At 43.3% G+C, this 19,601-nt stretch overlaps 2 long non-coding RNA genes and 1 other non-coding gene across 3 annotated transcripts; 2 read left to right on the top strand and 1 right to left on the bottom strand.

Annotated features, from left to right (window-relative positions):
* The first annotated feature begins 1,362 nt into the window (after window positions 1–1,362).
* LOC112942501 lies at window positions 1,363–5,260 on the top strand. The gene is made up of 3 exons (XR_003248392.1): window positions 1,363–1,537; window positions 2,227–2,318; window positions 5,183–5,260. It is a non-coding gene; the product is annotated as an uncharacterized LOC112942501 (long non-coding RNA).
* A 650-nt stretch (window positions 5,261–5,910) lies between these two features.
* On the top strand, window positions 5,911–6,781 carry LOC112942502. Its single transcript, XR_003248393.1, has 2 exons — window positions 5,911–5,974; window positions 6,678–6,781. It is a non-coding gene; the product is annotated as an uncharacterized LOC112942502 (long non-coding RNA).
* Window positions 6,782–8,827: 2,046 nt separating this feature from the next.
* TRNAH-GUG lies at window positions 8,828–8,899 on the bottom strand. The gene has a single exon. It is a non-coding gene; the product is annotated as a tRNA-His (tRNA).
* Between the last annotated feature and the right edge of the window lie 10,702 nt (window positions 8,900–19,601).

Below are 19,601 nucleotides of genomic sequence, written 5' to 3'. Positions count from 1 at the left end.
CCTGCAAAAATAAATAATCTGTTTTAGAGTCAAATCACCCCTTGTAAGAGCTTCAATCACAAATCCCATAGAAAAGCAACAAATAACTTCAGGTGTTTGAATGGGCATTACACAGAATTTAAATCCTCATGATAATCCTCTCTGGCTCTTAGCACAGCTGCCCAGCCTCTTCCTTGAGGAAGTGGAGGTGGCAGTGATCCAACCAGGCTTTCCCATTTTGAAGTCTCTTCAGAATCTTCTGATGGGCATGTCTTGTGTTCATGGTGTCTTTGCAAAGTGTCTTTGGCACCTTTGTCAGCACTATGGTCAGGTCTAAGAGGGTTGTCAAACCAAATATTTGACAAATGTCTGTCTTAGAGAAGTAGTTATAGGCACCTGGATTGTACGTTCGAAGTGAGACAGGATCTGAACTCTTAGTGGAGGCAAAACTCTTCTTACCTGCTCTCTAGTAGCTCTTGTCAGTCGATCTACTGACAGAAGAATCTACTGCCATGTAGCAGGAGGAAGGTGTTTGGGCTTTCCCCATTTGTGCAATGTGCATGGTTTGGGTTGCAAACCATGAGCATTAGAGACTTAACCTGAGTGTGGGGCTGGAGTGGAGCTGTGTAACTCACCTAAGGTAATACTTTGTTCAGGCTGTACAGTGGGGTGGTTTCTCTGTGTCTCTTTCCTGAATCAGAATTGACACCATCTCTGGCTACACACTACAGGCTTTGACCAAGTCATGCAGAGGAAGAAGAGGGAGGAGAATGAGGTTTGCCTGAAAGCCAGTTTCTGTGTGATAGATCCCTCCCATGCTGTCAGCCTCAGCAAAGAGGCTCTTATCTCTGGCTCTCTTCCAGACAGTCTAGGAGAGATCTGAAGATATGATGCTGAAGATGTTTGACAGGTGTCTCTGATATCACTACTCTTGCATTAATGCTCCCTTTGAGTGTCTAGCTGTGATATTTAACTGGCTTTCTGGGTCTTATTTCCTCTTTTGCACGGTATCTTCTGTTCTTCATCCAATGGCAGTAGAAAAGTGGTGGTCAAATCATTCATCGCAAACACAGGTCAGTAACAGAAGACTATTTTTTTATGCAGGAAAATCTCTAATTTTTCATGACAGAATTTCAGGTTTTGATGTTTACCTATAGGAAATTGTCAGCAGCACATTTCCCAAAGCCACCGGCAGCGGGACTGCTGTTTAGTTGATGCAATTCTTAAAAAAAGAAAAAAAAAAGTGTGCATGTGTGTACGCACATGTAATGACAGATATTTTAAACAGCAATATCATACAGAAACAGTTATCAAGAGTGCGGTTATCAAGATAACACTAACAAAATTAAATTAAGTTGTTTTCTTTTGGGAAACAGAAAAAATATATGTATCCATCAGCCTGTAAAGCGTCTTTAAATATTCTCCTGCAGGCATCTTTTCATGTACAGACCAAGTTACCATGTTCCTGCCTCTGTGAGCTTGAGAATACCCCACAGCCACAAACTGTAGGCACAGTATCTACAAATTATAATAGCTAATGTGGAACCCTGAGCTATAGGTGTGTATCTGACACGTATGTTTCTCTTTTTACCATCACAACTTCATTTGGAAGTTTTTTTGCAGATGACTTTGTGAAAACCATTTCTGAAAGATGTAAAAGTGCCAATTTCAGCTTGACAACCAGCTGCTAAAGTAAATATGTTCTAGTAAATGTTCTAGAATTTGACCTTGTTATAATAATAGCAATATTGTTTTACCTGTGATGCTCCAGGCTAAGAGTATAAGCACGGCAGGGAGTGTACAAAAAGCAATAAACGTTGTTAGGCAAAAAAATGTCAGTGGGGAAAAGGGACATATTTTGGGGAAGACAAGCCCTTTTTTGGGAGTTTTGCAATGACCTAAAGGAGGCATATGCATCCAAAGGCAGGTAACAAAAAAGGGAAACAAAATATATTCCTGTCTTTGAAGATAACGTATTATTTGTGATAGCAGTATTACAATAGCTGCTCACCAGTGATGGCTTTACTGCTCTTTTTAGCTAGTAGGGAGCCTCAACAGAAAATCTTGTAGCTGAGTTGTGTACCTGTGTGTGGATAGCAATGCTTTAAAAGAAGAATAAACAGAACAGCAACAGTGTAGATTATTCATTATAAGGCAATACAAGATGAGACTATTTTGTTGTTAACCATTAGAAAACAGAGAAAAATGACAATTACCTTGTAAAGACCTTGTAACATTCTCTTACAGGCCTTGTCCGTATAGTGAGTTACTGCCTCTCCATCTCCCTAAGTTTGGGAAGACCCAGCAAATACAACACAGGTGCTCAAGAAATCTCTAAGGTATTTAAGGCATTAAGGTATTTAATTTAAAAAAAAAAAAAAAAGCAATGCAAACTTGTTAATGTTGTAACCCTTTAGTTACCTGCTGCTGTGGCTGCATTATAACCATTGCATGTCACTTAACACGGAATCACAGCGTCCTTTGAGCCAGGTGTATGGCGTGTGGGGAGGGAGAGACTCTGCCCCTCTCAGGACAGGAGCTCTGAGTTCACACTACAGAGTAAAACAGGTGCTGGAGGGAGGTTTTGTGGCTCAAATGAATGTGTTCTAGTCTAATCCCATACAGCTGTTTAATAAGCTGCTTATACAATTGGTAGTCCAGGCTCTTGAACCTTTCAGTCATCTGATTTAATATCATATTTGCCTAAAATATGACCATTGCTATGTTTCATTTTTAGTTACTGTAATAATCTGTTGTGGGTTAATACAGGAATATATTTGTTCATGCTTCTCAGTAATACCTATTATCATTAAAAAAAAAGGAGGACTGTTCCTTCAAATCATAATGTAGTTCACAAACTATTAGATGACAGTAAGTTCAAAGCTTAGATATTCTAAGGTTCTGCTTAGATATTGTAATATGAAAGGCTTTTTAAAAAAAAAGTTTATATAATTAGTAAATATTAAAGGACATTCCAGTTTTGGGGAAAAGTAGAGCTAAGCTGGGGCAGGGAAAGAAAAAAATCATGCAAAATCAAAGTTGAAATTTTCTTGCAAGTCTTTTCATTACAAAATAAGAAAGCATCTTCTCAAATGTGTGAATAACCACGCTTGCATCCTTTGAGGAGATGTATTTACAAACTTGACATTATACTTCTTCAGGAAGGAAAATTAGATCCTGGAGTTGATCAGTGTATATCAACAATGGAGGCAATGCAATCAATAGTTTCAGAATATTTCAGAATATTTAAGGTTGGAAGGGACCTCTACAGATCATCTAGTCCAACCTTCCTGCTCAAGCAGGCACACCTAGAGCATGTGGCACAGGGTGGCATCCAGGCGGGTTTTGAAGACCTCCAGAGTAGGAGACTCCACAACCTCCCTGGGCAGCCTGTTCCACTGCTCTGTCACCCTAACAGTAAAGAAGTTGCTCCTCACCTGGAGACGGAACTTCTTATGCTTCAGTTTGTGGCCATTACCCGTCGTCCTATCGCTGGCCACCAGTGAGAACAGCCTGTCCCCTTCCTCCCTGCATTCTCCCTTCCTGAACTTATACATATTAATCATATCCCCTCTGAGCCGTCTCTTCTCCAGAGAAAACAGGCCCAGCTCACTCAGTCTCTCCTCATACGAGAGATGTTCCATTCCCTTAATCATCCTGGTTGCCCTTCTCTGGACCCTCTCCAGAAGCTCCACGTCCTTCCTATACTGGGGTGCCCAGAACTGCACACAGTACTCCAGGTGCGGCCTCACCAGAGCTGAGTAGAGGGGCAGAATCACCTCCCTTGACCTGCTGGCAACACTCCTCCTGATGCAGGCCAGGATCCCATTGGCCTTCTTGGCCACGAGGGCACACTGCTCACTCATGGTTAACTTGGTGTCAACCAGGACTCCCAGGTCCCTCTCCGTGGAGGTGCTTTCCAGCAGGTCGACCCCTAATCTGTACTGATGCCTGGGGTTATTCCTCCCCAGGTGCAGGACCCTGCACTTGTCCTTATTGAACCTCATGAGGTTCCTCTCTGCCCAACTCTCCAGCCTGTCCAGGTCCCTCTGGATGGCAGCACAGCCCTCCGGAGTGTTGGCCACTCCACCCAGCTTGGTGTCATCTGCAATAGTTCATTTAATCAGACTTTTAGTCTGATTAGTTAGTTCAACTGCAATAGTTCATTTAATCAGACTTTTCCTCCACTTAAAGGTTGACACCTTTAGTTTAATTTTTCTTATAATTTTGAAGGTAGGTTTTTGAACAACAAATAAACAGTGATTAGTTGTTTCTTGTTCAGAAAACTGCCCAAAGTGGGACAGTTGTGAACAAAATAAACCGTGCAGATGGGAGAATGACGAGAGCAATAACACAAATTCAAGAGAAGCTTCCTTTGACCATGAGGAAGAATACAAACTAAGTACGACCTGTGCAAGTCACAGCCTCTTGTAACAAATGAAAGCCCTGCCAAAACTAAAAGGTGATTATATTTTTGTATTCAGAATGTTAATACTTGTAAAGCTTTAAGCTGCGCAGTCTCCAGCTTTCTCAAGTTGTCTGTCATATGGCTATAGCTAGAAAAGGAATGGAAAGAAAAGCATACGAACCACCACCTATAGTGGTGTAGGTCTTTCAGTGTTTTCTTTCAGTCACAGCATTTCTTGTCTCACTACCTTCATATTCAGAATTATAAGTCATGCTCTGTTGTAAAATGAAACATAAATAAATCAAATGGTTTACATAATTAGATACTTTCTATGAACTAAATTATTACAGGCAAAGATTTTATGTGAGAATGTCTTATATCTTTACGTAAGAATTATCTGAAATTTTAGCAAGTTCTCCTGATAGTCTTGACTGGGTATTGAACATACACAGAGGCACATTGTTACGATGCTGTTTCTAGTAAGAGTCCTTTTAAAAAAACTGAAGATCTCATAAACCTCAGCCAGTTTCTTGACTAAAATTACAATAAGTCAACAAATGCAAAATGTGTAATACATCATAGATGTATTACATAGGTCTGTGAAATGGAAGCAACTTAGCATGACTTCCACGCTGTCTGTGTTTTTATCACCTTTGTTCATAACTATGGAACACTTTTTTGTGTTGCTTTAAACTTCCAAGGTTGTTATTCAGCTTTTCCTAGAACTATTTTAAGATTTACCAAGATTAAAGTTTTTTCTTTCTCCTTTAAAATTCCGATTATCTTATTCTGCAGGGACATGTTATTTGTGGTGTCTCACAAAAGGACCACAGTCCAGCCATCCCTGGAGTTCAGAGCAGAGCTCAGCACAGGTGCCCACAGCGTGGTAGGCAAGCTCGTTTCTGTCTCCACAATTAAGTGGAAGCTTGGGGAAAACTTTCCTACTTACAAATCCATGAGCCCTATCCCTGCTTCCACCTTGCCTGTTACGTTGTGCCCTGGTTCCCAGCTGCCTCCTTCAGCTTCACCTGAACAACAATCCTGCTGAGGCCCCACAGCTGGGGGGTGGCAGGGCACGTGGGCACTTACTGGGGCATGTGTTGGGTCCAGAGGCAAGCTGAGTTGCTGGATGCACCGCAGCTGCTGTGAGTGGACCCTTTGTCTGAGAAGGGGCTTGGGGCACCAACTCCACAGTGGGATATTAATATAAGGTGAGACGTGAATATAAAGCAAAGGAGACTTTGAAGGCATTTTTCCTGGAGGTGAAGGACTTCCATGAAACTTTTGGCTTTTGATAAGCATAGAAATTTGATCAAGTTAGAGGAGAATCCATCTGCCATCTGCTATTAAACAATCCAGTTCCAGAATGACAGCCTAGGTAAGAAACAAAGAAAAGAGGGAAATCAATCTTGTTAACCGGAACACATGATCATCCCAAAGGTTTTTGGTTTGCCTTAATGGTGCAGTAGTACGTGGTGCTGAAGGCAGTCTTTTGTGTTTGTTCTTTCCAACGAACAGGCTCCGGTTTGGAAGGCTGAGATCACAGAGTCGGCGTTTTGGTTTGCAGCACAGCAGCTATGACTGCAGGTACGGCCTTTTTTGGGTTTTGTGCTTTTTCAAATAAAGGATCATAACAATGCTTTTATTCATAGTAGTAGTCTTTGTTGCTATACAGAGACAGACTGCCACTTAGATGAATACTCTGTCAGAATTTGGCTCTGTTCCATGAAGTTCCCGTTGCTCTTATTTACATGCCGTGTGATTCTCAGGAGTACCCTGTCTCACTGCTGGCAGCGACTGTGTGCTATATGTTAGGCATTTATTACAGCCTCTACCAAAGTTTTTCATGCTACTCAGCTTTTTGGGTTTTGTTTGCATCTGAAACAGATCTTGTCCTGCAGGCTTTGAAGCTGATGAGAGTATTTACCCTCACTAATACTATAATAATATGAATAAATAATAGTTCTAAAATAGATATTTATTTTGCATGCAAGCTGCTTTATATACACACACACACACACACACACACACACACACACACACACACACACTGCAATTCCTGGCCTTGCGGCTGTGAGGCAGGTGTAACTTGAGTACAGTGCCCAGTGAGAATAACTCAAGGGCTATGAGCATTGTCCAGGCTAGAGATTTCAAGTGGGCATGGGCAGTGCATCTTCAAGCATCTTTCAAGATGCACTGATGAAATTTTTAGTGCCTAAGATGAAGATAGCAGATTTGAAGGGCTGTCTTCTTGAACACGATTGTTTACAGTCTGCATCCTTCTTCTTAGGAGATCAACTAGAATTTGTGGTCTCAGCTGTGAATCTAGTAATGGAATCTAATATCTGGAATAAACCTACTGGGCGTCATGACAGTGCTTTCCTTTAGTCTCCTCTTTTTGAGAAAAGAAGAGTGAAGAGAGGGTTCCAGAACACCTCAAACCTAGCAGAGGGGAAATGGGAAGTCCAAGCACAAATCTGAAGTGTACTGGAGTCCCTGGGACCCCAGCAAGGGCCAGGAATGGAAGTGTTTGGAATGAGAAACCTGATGATCACAGCCCTGACAATGCTGTGTCTTGGTGTGGGATAATCAGAATAAATACTGATTAATATCAAGGTCTCATTGGTTCTTGGATTGAACACATGCTCATCTGACCTATCTTTGTCAAATGGCTCAGAATGCCAGATACACTGTACTTCACCTTTTCTAGAAGGGCTTTGTGGTTGTTATTGTTGAAAATGATGTAGCAGTTGAGATTAGCATTCAGTACATTTCTACTAATATGTGTAATTTAATTCCCTAGAAACTTTTCTTTCTTTCTTTTTTTTTTTTTTTTTTTCCCAAAGAAGCCACCTAGACACTTTAGAAGATGAGCCTGGAGTGAGTTTCAAGAGGCCATCTGTTCCAGAATTTATTCCAGAATATATTTGCTCTTATTTCAGAATATTTCAGAATATTTAAGGTTGGAAGGGACCTCTACAGATCATCTAGTCCAACCTTCCTGCTCAAGCAGGCACACCTAGAGCATGTGGCACAGGGTGGCATCCAGGCGGGTTTTGAAGACCTCCAGAGTAGGAGACTCCACAACCTCCCTGGGCAGCCTGTTCCACTGCTCTGTCACCCTAACAGTAAAGAAGTTGCTCCTCACCTGGAGACGGAACTTCTTATGCTTCAGTTTGTGGCCATTACCCGTCGTCCTATCGCTGGCCACCAGTGAGAACAGCCTGTCCCCTTCCTCCCTGCATTCTCCCTTCCTGAACTTATACATATTAATCATATCCCCTCTGAGCCGTCTCTTCTCCAGAGAAAAAAGGCCCAGCTCACTCAGTCTCTCCTCATACGAGAGATGTTCCATTCCCTTAATCATCCTGGTTGCCCTTCTCTGGACCCTCTCCAGAAGCTCCACGTCCTTCCTGTACTGGGGTGCCCAGAACTGAACACAGTACTCCAGGTGCGGCCTCACCAGAGCTGAGTAGAGGGGCAGAATCACCTCCCTTGACCTGCTGGCAACGCTCCTCCTGATGCAGGCCAGGATCCCATTGGCCTTCTTGGCCACGAGGGCACACTGCTCACTCATGGTTAACTTGGTGTCAACCAGGACTCCCAGGTCCCTCTCCGTGGAGGTGCTTTCCAGCAGGTCGACCCCTAATCTGTACTGATGCCTGGGGTTATTCCTCCCCAGGTGCAGGACCCTGCACTTGTCCTTATTGAACCTCATGAGGTTCCTCTCTGCCCAACTCTCCAGCCTGTCCAGGTCCCTCTGGATGGCAGCACAGCCCTCCGGAGTGTCGGCCACTCCACCCAGCTTGGTGTCATCCGCAAACTTGCTCAGGGTGCATTCCGTGCCCTCGTCCAGGTCATTGATAAACAAGTTGAACAGCACTGGGCCCAGTACTGACCCCTGGGGGACACCACTGGCCACAGGCCTCCAGCTGGACTCGGCCCCATTTATGACCACCCTCTGAGCTCTGCCATCCAGCCAGCCCTCGATCCACTGCACCGTGCACTCGTCTAGCCCACTCTCCCGGAGCTTCCGTATGAGGATGTTATGGGAGACAGTGTCAAAAGCCTTGCTGAAGTCAAGGTAGACAACATCCACGGCTCTCCCCTCGTCCAGCCAGCCTGTCACCCCATCATAGAAGGCTATGAGGTTCGTCAGACATGACTTCCCCTTGGTGAATCCATGCTGACTGCTCCTCAGCAACTTCTTCTCCGCCATATGCCCGGAGATTCTCTCTAGGATGAACCGCTCCATCACCTTTCCAGGGACAGAGGTGAGGCTGACCGGCCTGTAATTGCCCGGCTCCTCCCTCTTGCCCTTTTTGAAGACTGGAGTGATGTTGGCTTTCTTCCAGGCCTCGGGCACCTCCCCTGCTCTCCAGGACCTCTCAAAAAAATGAAAACGAGAGCCCGCATGCCGTGCGACCGCCCAGGGGACGATGCCGTGACTCGGATTCGAACCGAGGTTGCTGCGGCCACAACGCAGAGTACTAACCACTATACGATCACGGCGCGCTTTGTTGGCCTAGGACACCAATGCCCTAACCCCCTGCTAAATTTCCTGATTTTAAGGTGGTCTGCCCCGGTGGTCTACATCTGCCTGGCACAGCCATTCACATCCCCTTTTGCCAATAGGACAAGCAACAGCAGCATGTAGTGGCTATGACTTTCTAGAAGAAGAATCTATGCTACAAGCACCTTATTGCTGCTTATGGAAGAGGAGGGGATTTAGCCCCTTAATCCCTTGGAATCCTAACAAGGAAGACAGGGATGTGCTGCAAGGACGCTGTGGAGCCGTATTAGGTGCTGTTAGTGGTGGTCAGCCCATAAGAAACCTTCTCAAAAACCTGAAAAGGCTGAGAGGTTTGATAGGGGTGACTGAAGCAGGATCACTGATAATGTCTTCTGACAGAGGTCTGACAGACTTGTTATTCACAGCTTTCCATGACTAACTTTTCACAACCCTCTTAGCCCTTTGTAGACTAAGCAAGTCCACTTTTCTCATGCTTTCCACGTTGGTTACATTTTGCAGATCTCTGTTCATCTTTGCTGCTCTCCTCCAGTTCCAGATGGTCTCTTTCCTGAAGCAAGTATCCAAAGGTGGGTGCCATCCTGTGACTTTGCCAGTGCTGGAAAGACTGAAAGCATGAACTCAAGTATGTTACACAGCATATACAAATTTGTGTGAGTTTTTTGTCCTGCTTAGACTGGTACTTTACTTCTCGAGTTTATGACAGCCAGAACCTGAGACCTGCATTCTAGTTCAAGCTTTTGAGTTTAGAGCTGTTCAAACTCTTGTCTTGTTTCACCCCACGTGGCCAGACTTTTGAAGGCTTTTTTCTTTTGATGTCAAGCACTCTTGAAAATTAAACAGATTTAAATGCCAGCGTAACTTTGAGGCTGGTAAGCAATTCTTCATCCATATGGGGCCGCCTAGTGGTAAAGTGTGGGCGAGGCAAGAGTCAATATATATACATATATATAAAAATAAATATATATAAAAGCTGAAGAACGGGCTACTTGGAAGTCTTTGGTGTTTCAATGCCTTTTTTGACCTGGCGACCTGGCCTTTTCTCTCAAGGCTCGCATGCTTCTACTTTCTCCTTCACTCTCTCTCCCTCTTCTCACTCTCTCCAGACCACGAGCTCAGTTTCAACTTGGCTGATGGTTTCCATATCTCAGCAGCTCATTAACCTGCTTAACCTTTCAACCTTGCAAACACTGATGTGAGGACTGTTCTGCTTTGACTGTTCTGCTTCTGACACTGGAGATCAGCTTGTGCCCTCAATGCAGTATAAAAGACGATTATGAATAGAGCAATTTTTAATTGTCCATATTTGAAAAGGTTTTTTGAGTGCTTTGATACATCCCCATCATTTTTTTTTTTCAGGAAGATATTTAGCAATTTCCCCTGTATGAATATCTCTTTATAAATCTGATCCTTATATGTTAATCTAGAAAAGAAGCTGAAGTGTTAGGTTATGTCTGCACATGCAACCTACCATTAGGCCTTTATGCACATAGGCATGTGCATGACTAGGAAATGGAAAGGTTTTTATGATAATGACCAAAATCTGCCAGAGAGAGAAATGCAGCTCCTAAAATGAAAAGCCAAATCCTCAAAAAACCCTGAGATGCTTCATTTCCATCTCTTAATATTATCTCAGACTGTTATTTCTATTTCTGAAGGTGCTTGTGTCCTCATGAGGCTTTTTTTTTTTTCGAGCTTCTTGCAAGTCCTTTGATAATGCTCAGGTGAATGTGATTGATCCACTATTCCTCTAGCTGATATACTGGGGGAGAAATATCTAGGTGGTAAATATAATTAATTAATAATCACCCTTTCCAACCGAAAAAGCTAATCAAACTAAAAACAGAGTGTTTCCTCAGGTTGATAAAAGCCCCACTGGGGAAGCAAAGATCCTTTCCTTGTAGTTTCAAAGAGGATGTGGTTATTTCTTTGCTTTCTGTCTGGTCATCACGTGGCCTTGTAAAATTGTACTTGCTGAGGCAAATAATGTATTGAGCACACAAATAAAATACTCTTAACATTTTTTTTGTTTGCTTTTGCTGTTTTTTTTTGTCATAATAAAGACCACATTTACAGTGGGGTTTTTTGAGGTGGGTTGGTTGGTTGGTTTTGAGCCAGAGAGTCTACTTTTTCAGGGCTATGTTGTTGTTACTGTTCATTCGGACAAACTGTGCAACATCGAAACCAAACGTGTGGATGAATTATTAGAAAACACCATGAGTTCAAGAGGCTAGAGATATTCTTTGTTAGTGAGATGCCTATTCTATCAGAGAATTGAAAAGAATTTACTGAAAAAACGAGCACTGCTGGGTTATAAAATAGTAACACACTTCCTGATGAGGAAAGGCAGTGGTCTCTCTCTCTCTCTCTCTCCTTTTTTATTTTTTTTTCCAGAGATCTGCTGCCTTGGAGAGAAACAAAATCAAAAGCCCAAGCGAGTGATCTGCAATCCTGGTTTATGTTACTGAGGAGAACTCTTTGCACCCTTAGCAATGGCCTAAACACGGAAGAGAAGTGCTCAGTGTGAAGTCAACACACAGGTACGGTAGCAGTAGCTTTTGCACCAGGGTACTGGTCAGTTTGTGGTCATAAACAAGGTTGAAGAGATTCACTGGGAGAATTGTATAGGAAATCCCGAAGTTTATCAAAGTAGACAAAACAATTTAAATTCTGATCTGAACAAATGACAAATGCAGGTCCGTGGCCCTAGGGAAAGTGGATTTTCTCAGGGACTCCATTCAGCAGAAATCAAGAGAAATACATTTCTTTAATGCTGAAATTAGAAATTACTGTTTTCTATTCAGCCTGTTAGGTGCTTAATTTTCAGAGTAGTTTGAAAAAAAAAAAGTAATCGAACACCATACACATTACCATAGAGAAAGCTTGGAATAACCAGTTCTTGAACACAACTTTTTACATAGTATTTTTATTTACTTTTTATACTGGTCCACTCTTGCAACATTTAGTACACTAGACTGTCTATTCTGGTTGTTTGCAAAATGTTAATGGTTATGTCATCCTTTCCTGGTTGGCATCATTCGGGTTACAAGGTTAACATCACTCGATTGTATCTTATCAAAGATAATTATCAGAAGAGCTTCATCTTGTTCTGAAATGAAGAAAAAAAAAAGTTAAACAATGTATGTAGCAAAAATGTCATATCTTTCATTTTCTTCCAAAATAATGAACAAGGTCACCATTACTCTCTGGTAACAGGGTACTTTCTGTATCTCAATATTCTCATGATTCACTTTGGATAGATCAAACAAATTACTCATATATAAGCTTGCAAAATCAGACTTTCTGCAGTGCAGGTCAATAACCTGCAGGCAAGACAGACTCTTGGACATGTGCCCACATGAATGAGGCTTCGTTTTGGACTTACACAAAAAAACAACAGGGCTTTCTGCAGAAATTCCTGGTTATTGAAAAATAACTGACATGTGTACGTGACTGCCTTGCTTAATGTGCCAATGGTGACCAGAACAAAGGAGAATGTGTTTGCTGTGTTTCATGCATAGCCTTGGCTGTCTGTACAGGGTTGCAAAACCAAGTCACTTTTACATGTCAGGACTCAGGTATTAGGATTGTTTCTGAACAGGAACTTCTTCTCAGACCTTCCCACTTTCATGAATTGTGACTTACCACAACAGGTCAGTGCAAGGAGATAAATGCAAGTGAGGGAAGGTGGCAACGGATGGGGGCCTTTATGTCTCTATAAGGTTTATAGTCTCTTCATATAAAGTATCTCTAGATAATGTCCTGTTATGGTAGGACTGGGGGATCTGTTCAGTGCAAACAAGCTGGGGAGGTGCTGAGGGCTGGCAGGCCTGTGCCAGGGTGCTGTGAGGTGGTGTAGCAGGCAGTGTGCTTGAAAACAGAGTGAGTGGAGAGGAGTGTGGACACAGGTCAGCGATGCTGAGGTGCCCTAAGGGTCTGCGTTACAAACTTGGATGGTTGTGTCAGCCCTGACAGCCTGTTCATGGAGGTAGTGCTGGTGAGGAATCCAACAGAATGATGTAACCATGACCAGTGAGACTACTCATGTCAGCAGAGCCTCTGGGGTCAGGCTCATTCCTGTGGAGTAGTCTGTAGCAAACATATCCTTTGCAGATACAAGAGATCTTCTAAATTTTATTTTGTTTGTTGATCTCAGAGGTGAAATGAAGACATTAGTTGGAAATTATTCACTGCAACATGTTTGCTAGTGAATAAGTGGAGGTTGCATCCCTCTTCCCTAAAAGCCAGTGTTGTGAAGATGTTCTGCTTCCAGTTCTATTTTTCAGCTTATGTTCTGCTGTAAGCTGCAAGAGATGAGGCAGATCAGGAAGTAGCAGTCTGAAAATGAAAGTAGTGGAGTATAGAAAAGATAATCAAGATTTTTGTCTGAAGCAGTAAACTAAGCGTAAGCCAGATATAAAGTCAAGATTTGACTTTTGAGGATATAATTGTTTCTTTGGTGATGGCCACACAGATACTCTTGCACTGCATGGACCTTGGTCCATGTAGTACTTCTTTAGAAAGTCCAATATTGTTGGTCAGGTACCCTGCCCTTCTTTTCATATCCTTAAGGATATCCTTAGTTCTGTCTGAGAAAGGAAGCGTTCTAGTACTATATGCTATGTAGGGGTGTTTTCCTGCCTTGCACACACTGTTGCTCCCAGTTCCTTGAGTAAATTGTCAGTGAATTAGACCTACTGCAAGCTCAGCCTATCTGAATCCCTGCTTCTTGCCTGTGTAAGCTTGTGACATGTTAATTTAAATTCATCTATTATAGGGTGCCTGGTTAGCAGATAATATGTCTGATACTTAGCTTGTGATTTTTGTAGTATTCATTTTAGCATTAAGGGGAAGTAAGGAAGGAGAACAGGATAAAAATTGCTGAGCATGTCTTTAAGAGCTCTGGAGCTCTTGTTATTCTAAATATTAAGGTTAGTGGCTCAAAAAGGAGGACTCATTTCACTGTGAAGTATTTTAGAAAACAACCCGAGGCAAGTTTGAATGTTAAAGAATGTGTAAGAGGATGGCTTGTATTCAGCTACTGCAATTTAAAAATGAATTTTGTCTTTTTACTGTCAAAAAAGCAATTCACAGACATTAGCAATAGCAGTAGTGTAACTGGGACTTCAGGTTACAACAGAATGTGAGAGCTCCGTTCTGGAGAGTAGCAGAACCCAGTAACATAACTCAGCACCAGTAACTAAGCTTTGTTTTGGTTTAAACACTGCCTCGGTACCAATAGCCTCGGGCGGACGGGCACAACGCAGGAAAGCTGGCTGCAGCTTAGAGAGGGGCATCGGAAAGTTGCACTCGGAGCGGGCGGCGGATTCCCACGCCAGGTGGGTGGCGTGGGAGCAGGAGCTGTCCCCAGTGCTGAAACCGCCCGCGCCGCCACGGGCACCTGCACCCCGGCACCCTGCACCCCGCGAGCGGCGCCGCCCGTTCCCCACCGCTGCGTAAGGAGGCACCAAGTTGACGTGGGCAGAGCAGTTGACGCGGGCAGTGCATTTGGCAATGCCTTTCTCTTGCTGCTTCCTAATTCTTCAAGTAAAGAGTTTCCTTCAAGTAAAGAAATCAAGTGCAACTGCTGTTGAGCAATTGAGAAGCATGTAAATACTTAGCTTTCTGGTTAAAAAAAAGGGGAAGCCTCCTGAATATTTTTGCAAACCCTTTTTATTTTTATTCTAGCCTATATTTCTATTTTTGTTCTGCAACTCAGCAGATTCCATGTGACATACAACTGAGTAACTAAGTCTTGTGAATAAAAATCCCTGCCAATTTCTTCCTCATACCAGCCTGCAAAACAAGGACAAATGTGTGACCAGCATGCACATGCAGGACAAAACAAACATTGCTAAAGGCAGGCTGGCACTAATTTACAGCTAGGTCATGCTAAAGAGCACCTATGTGCCTAGAAAAGCCTTGAAAACATTCTAAGCACAAAATCGATCCTTACACAAAAACAGAAATTGCCTCTTTATTGCTTAGTAATTATTCCTGATTGCCTTTTTTTTTTTTTTTTTCCTGAAGATATGTTCAAATGGCATCATCATTGTTTCAAGGGTGTTCCTATGATTGTGCAGGATATTTTTGACTTTCAGTGCAGCACTGTAAAGCGAACTGGCAGAGCGCACTGTGGCTCAGGAAGAAGTTGTAAGAATTCTCCAGTAATTTTCCCTGTAAATAAGGAATACAGATCTGTGACAGCTGGGTATAAACTTATATATTTATATATATAAAATAATATATGTGGGGTATAAACAATCACATTTGTCTAAAAATAACCATCATTAAGGTCATTTAAATTATGACATATCCTTTGCTGGAATAAACACTACTAGTGATGCTTTGTATGGAAAGCATTAGATTCTGCTTTAATCTTTGCCGAAATCTAAACTAGTTATGCTATTTCAGTCTTTTCATTTTCTCCGTAATTAATTTTTTATATATAATTTATACTTTCTGACTTATTAAAAGTGATATAGCTTCTTGCTGAGATACATTTTAATCTCATCTGATAAGGAATAATTTACAATTCTTCTTCAAGTTAACCGTTAGGTTGCAAGGTGAACTGGTAAAATTAAACCATAGAAGCAGTCTGCCTGCATTGTATCCTTCTTTTTATGCTATTCCACACTCCTTTTCCTCCCACTGTGCTCCTCTTTATTCCACCAAGTATACTGGGTATATTGTCCCCAAGGCCAGTGTGAGAGAAGCAGGGAGGCAAGTCCTGCTGATGGGCTAGAGAAAAGCGGAAAGAGCTGGCCTTACTCTTCCCCTTTCACAGTGAAAAGCAGCAAAGGGTGCGATGAATGTGGCAGAAAAGTGACCTTTCTCCCCACTGCTTTCCTCTCATTTGTGACCTCCTCTCTCTCGACCTCTTCCCCATACCCCATGCTAGCAGGCCACTGTGGCTCATGTTAGTAGCAGAGGTTCTGTGTGAGCACCTTCCTTCTCCCCTTTATTCCCCTTGTGTCTTTGCTCACTGTCATGGTTCTCCCGTTACAGTCCCAGAGCTCTGCAGGCCCTTTTCCTAGGAAGCAATGGCACCTCCTTGTGCTTGAGCCATCCTGTCCACTGTCACCTCCCCTAGTGCAAATGAGTACCTGAGTAGTTCAAGGTACCTCTGTTGAGGAAGTTTAGAAATGTAATTTTAATTTCAGCCACGAGGGGACCTCCATAGTTTACTGTTCGTTTGATACCTTAGTCCAATACAAACACACTTCTGCCAAAACACAGCACCTCCCTCCTGGGTGAGGATCTGTATCCCCCCTCTCATATCCTTAGAATCTGTGTCCAGACAGACTTTATATTCCATGGCTTAAAATCCACATGGTTGTTCTTGTGTTTCTCTAGAAGCTTTAGATGCCCCTTCCAAGTCATGAACTTTTCCCAGCATCTGGATTCTTCAGGAGTTATGCAATGGGGTGCTAACAGCTGAGCTGGTTGGGGGACTGAGAAACAGAAAAATCATTTCTGCACATGCTGATCCACAGATTGTGAGCAAGACATGTGGGGTAGGGGATGGCTGAGGCATAGTTTCTGTCACTTTATATCTTAATAGCTAACCACATTATCATCTTAAAAATCAGAAGCTGGGTTTGGGAAGTAAAAACAGATTGCTGCATCATTTTTCATGTGGCATTCATTGAGCAGATATCCAGAGCTTAGGTCAAAAAGTCTCCAAGTCTTGCATAGAGGAATTTGGCAAATAGCCTATGAAATTTAATCTGAAAAATAAACAGCTCCCACCTACTGCAAGGATTTCTTTCATTTCACGTAACCTGGCACAGGAATCTCATTCTCCTCTTGCATGCAGTAACTTTGCAGTTGGTTAATTCGTTTTTGTTGTGTCTGTCTTAAAATGGGACGTGAGTGTAAGGCACTAACCTACCTTCTTAGCTTATCGAGCAGCAAAGAGGCATCAGCTAAAACGCAGCTGGGTGCACGGCCTGTTTGTGCTTGGGGGCTGGTCGTGGGTAAAGCACTTGCTCTCCACCTCTACTGCTGTCTGCCAGCAAGGCTGGCCCAGGTCCTGCTGCATTTGCCCCTTCTTCTCCCCAGGGAGCCACTTCTGATCCTCGCCCTTCCCGTGAGGAGTCGATGAAGCCCGCACTTCCCACGTGGGGCTGCGATCTTAGTTTCAGCCACTGGAGGGAAGCGTAGACTTTCCCAGGAAAGGCTTGCGGGAAAGGTAGGATCTCCCGTCGGATGGGCTGATCCTTTGAGAGACACAGGCAAGTTTTCAGGACCGTGCCTTTCTTCAAGTCCTGGAAATGGGCCTTCAGGCATGCATGTTTTCTGAAAGTTTTCCCATCTTCTGTTTTTTTTTTCCCCCAAAATTATATCAGCTGTCCAGAAAATTATAGTTTCTTGTAAACATTACATTGCTTTTATTGGTTTTATCTGGAAATAACAGGTGAACCACAAGACACTACTTTTCATGTCGTCTTGCTCAGGTTGCAGTTTGAAGATGTGGCTGACATGTGCCCAACTGTCTGAGAAACTGCACAGGCACAGCAGATATTTTTATGTGCTAAGCAGCTAAAACCAGGGCTTCTCCAGGAGCATATTTAAACTCTTGTCTGTATGAAAGCTTTCAAACTTGTTATAAATGTCCACAGCACTTTTTTTTTTTTTTTTTTTTTGTCTTTGTACGTGGCTTTGATATCTGATATTAATGCAAACTAAAGGAAATAAAAATAGGCAATATGTTGATGATAACACTGTTTAGAAAAGGATTTCATGGGAATGATTTTTCTTTTTGCCAATATAAATAAAGGCCGAAAGTTATTTTTGTCAGGAGTGTGTGAAACTTGAAACCACAGCAGTTAAGAGGTGACACCAATATGAATAAGAACAAGGGAGATAAACATGACTTAATAGCCCTGGAGGTGGGAACGTGAGCTGGTGGTTAGAGGCGCAGGCAGCAAACCTGACGCACTCAGTTCTGCCTCTGACTCACTAGATGACTGTAGTCAACTCATTTACTGTCTGTGTATCAGTTTGCCCATCTGTGAAATAGGGACAAGCATATCAGCATTTTATCAGATTTAAATTCAGTCAGGCATCAGTAGTGAACGGGGACAGCACCTTACAGCCCAGGATGTGGCATTTCCCAAGTGTCAGGTACAAGATGTTAGCATTTTGCCTGTCTAACCCCAGGCCAGGAATCCCCACCCCGCATGTTAAAGCAGTTGTACATTTACAAATTAATGTGGTCATAGCTGAGGGCCTGAAGAATCTCTTGATACTTCTGGTAGTGTTTAAAATCTTAAAAATCATCAGGTTATTTTTTTTTTTTTTACTATTAGTAAAATATAGTTATTTTACTATTAGTAATTGTGAAGTGATGGTCTCAGAGTTGGTGATCTGTGAACAGTTGCTGGAAGTAAGGCTTCCTCATCACGGATCACATATAACCCTGTAATCGTAAAATCAGCATACACAGAGGTGCCTAAAAGATGCTGGAAGCTGAATTGCCTTTCTGCTCCCAGAAATTCCCGTCTGGCCCATGGCCATGTGCATTTAACTCTCTCCTGTGAATGAACTCTCTTTCCATGTTGCTTGTCTACAGAACTGAAGCTACGATAGTTACTTATGTTGGTTAAATGGGTCCAACTTGTGTGTGTGATCTTTTATGCTTATTTAAAACTAAGTACTTTGTTTTCTGTTGTTTCTATAAATTCACCCAGGTGAATGTGTCTTCTTATGAAGCCATCAGTTAAAATCACACTTCTCATTTTTCTACTACGATTTTACATATGGTCTTTGAGAGAATGGTGGCAAGGGCTTCTACACTGCAAACCAAATCGATCGCAAGACATGGCAAAATTAAATCCACCACAAGATGTGGCAATTTAAGCTGAAAGTTCAGATCGGCAAAACTAGTGGCTAGGCATGGCAGTAAAGGATGCCTGAATTTTCGCCTATGGAGCTGCCTGGGTTGCTTTGCTCCCCTGCCTTCCCAAGTTTTGGGACATGCGAGCAGCACGGCAGCAGGCTCACAGGGACACACTGTGTGCTGCCAGGTGGACAGGGCCTGACTGTGGGCAGGATTGGGACTGTGAAACAGTGCACTCCAAGGAATCACATGGCTTTGGGAGGGCTAACCCATCCTTACGGCGACTGGTGTAGGACCTAGGGGTGCCAAGCGAGCTCAGCCCTTTCCTTGGGAGCTCGCAGGCAGGAGAGAGCAGATGGCTGGAGGCAGATGGGCGAGCACAAGGAAACAAAGAGGCAAATGAACAAAAAAAGAAAAAAAAAAAGACTTGAGGATTCAGCAGTCGGTTCAAAATTTATTAAATTCACTTGTCACCTCAGCTGATGCAGCCCTACGGGCAGGACACCTTTCCTGTTCAAAAGGTCAGTATCTACCATTGAAACGCGTGCTACAACTCAGCAGGGGTTATGTTTTCCGGGGAGAGTTGGAGTTCAGTGTGCAAGAAACAGGCAGGGAGGGGGATGTGGGGGAAATCCATCCAGGAAGGGAGGCCGGGGCGGTTGGGCAGCGCGTGGGGCTCCAGAGCAAGCCCCTCGGCGCAGCCGGGCGCGCGCTGGTACTCGCAGATCCCCCGCCCCGGAGCCTCCCACCGCAGGCAGCTGCGGACAACGACCCGCTGCCCCGCGCCCAGGGCGGGACGAGCCGCCGCGCAGCCGCCGTGCCCGGGCGGCCGTTACCCG

The sequence above is a fragment of the Nothoprocta perdicaria genome, unplaced genomic scaffold (genome assembly GCF_003342845.1).
Source record: "Nothoprocta perdicaria isolate Ctin4 unplaced genomic scaffold, notPer1 scaffold_129, whole genome shotgun sequence".
Classification (NCBI taxonomy): domain Eukaryota; kingdom Metazoa; phylum Chordata; class Aves; order Tinamiformes; family Tinamidae; genus Nothoprocta; species Nothoprocta perdicaria.
This window is presented reverse-complemented; position numbering and strand designations above follow the sequence as displayed.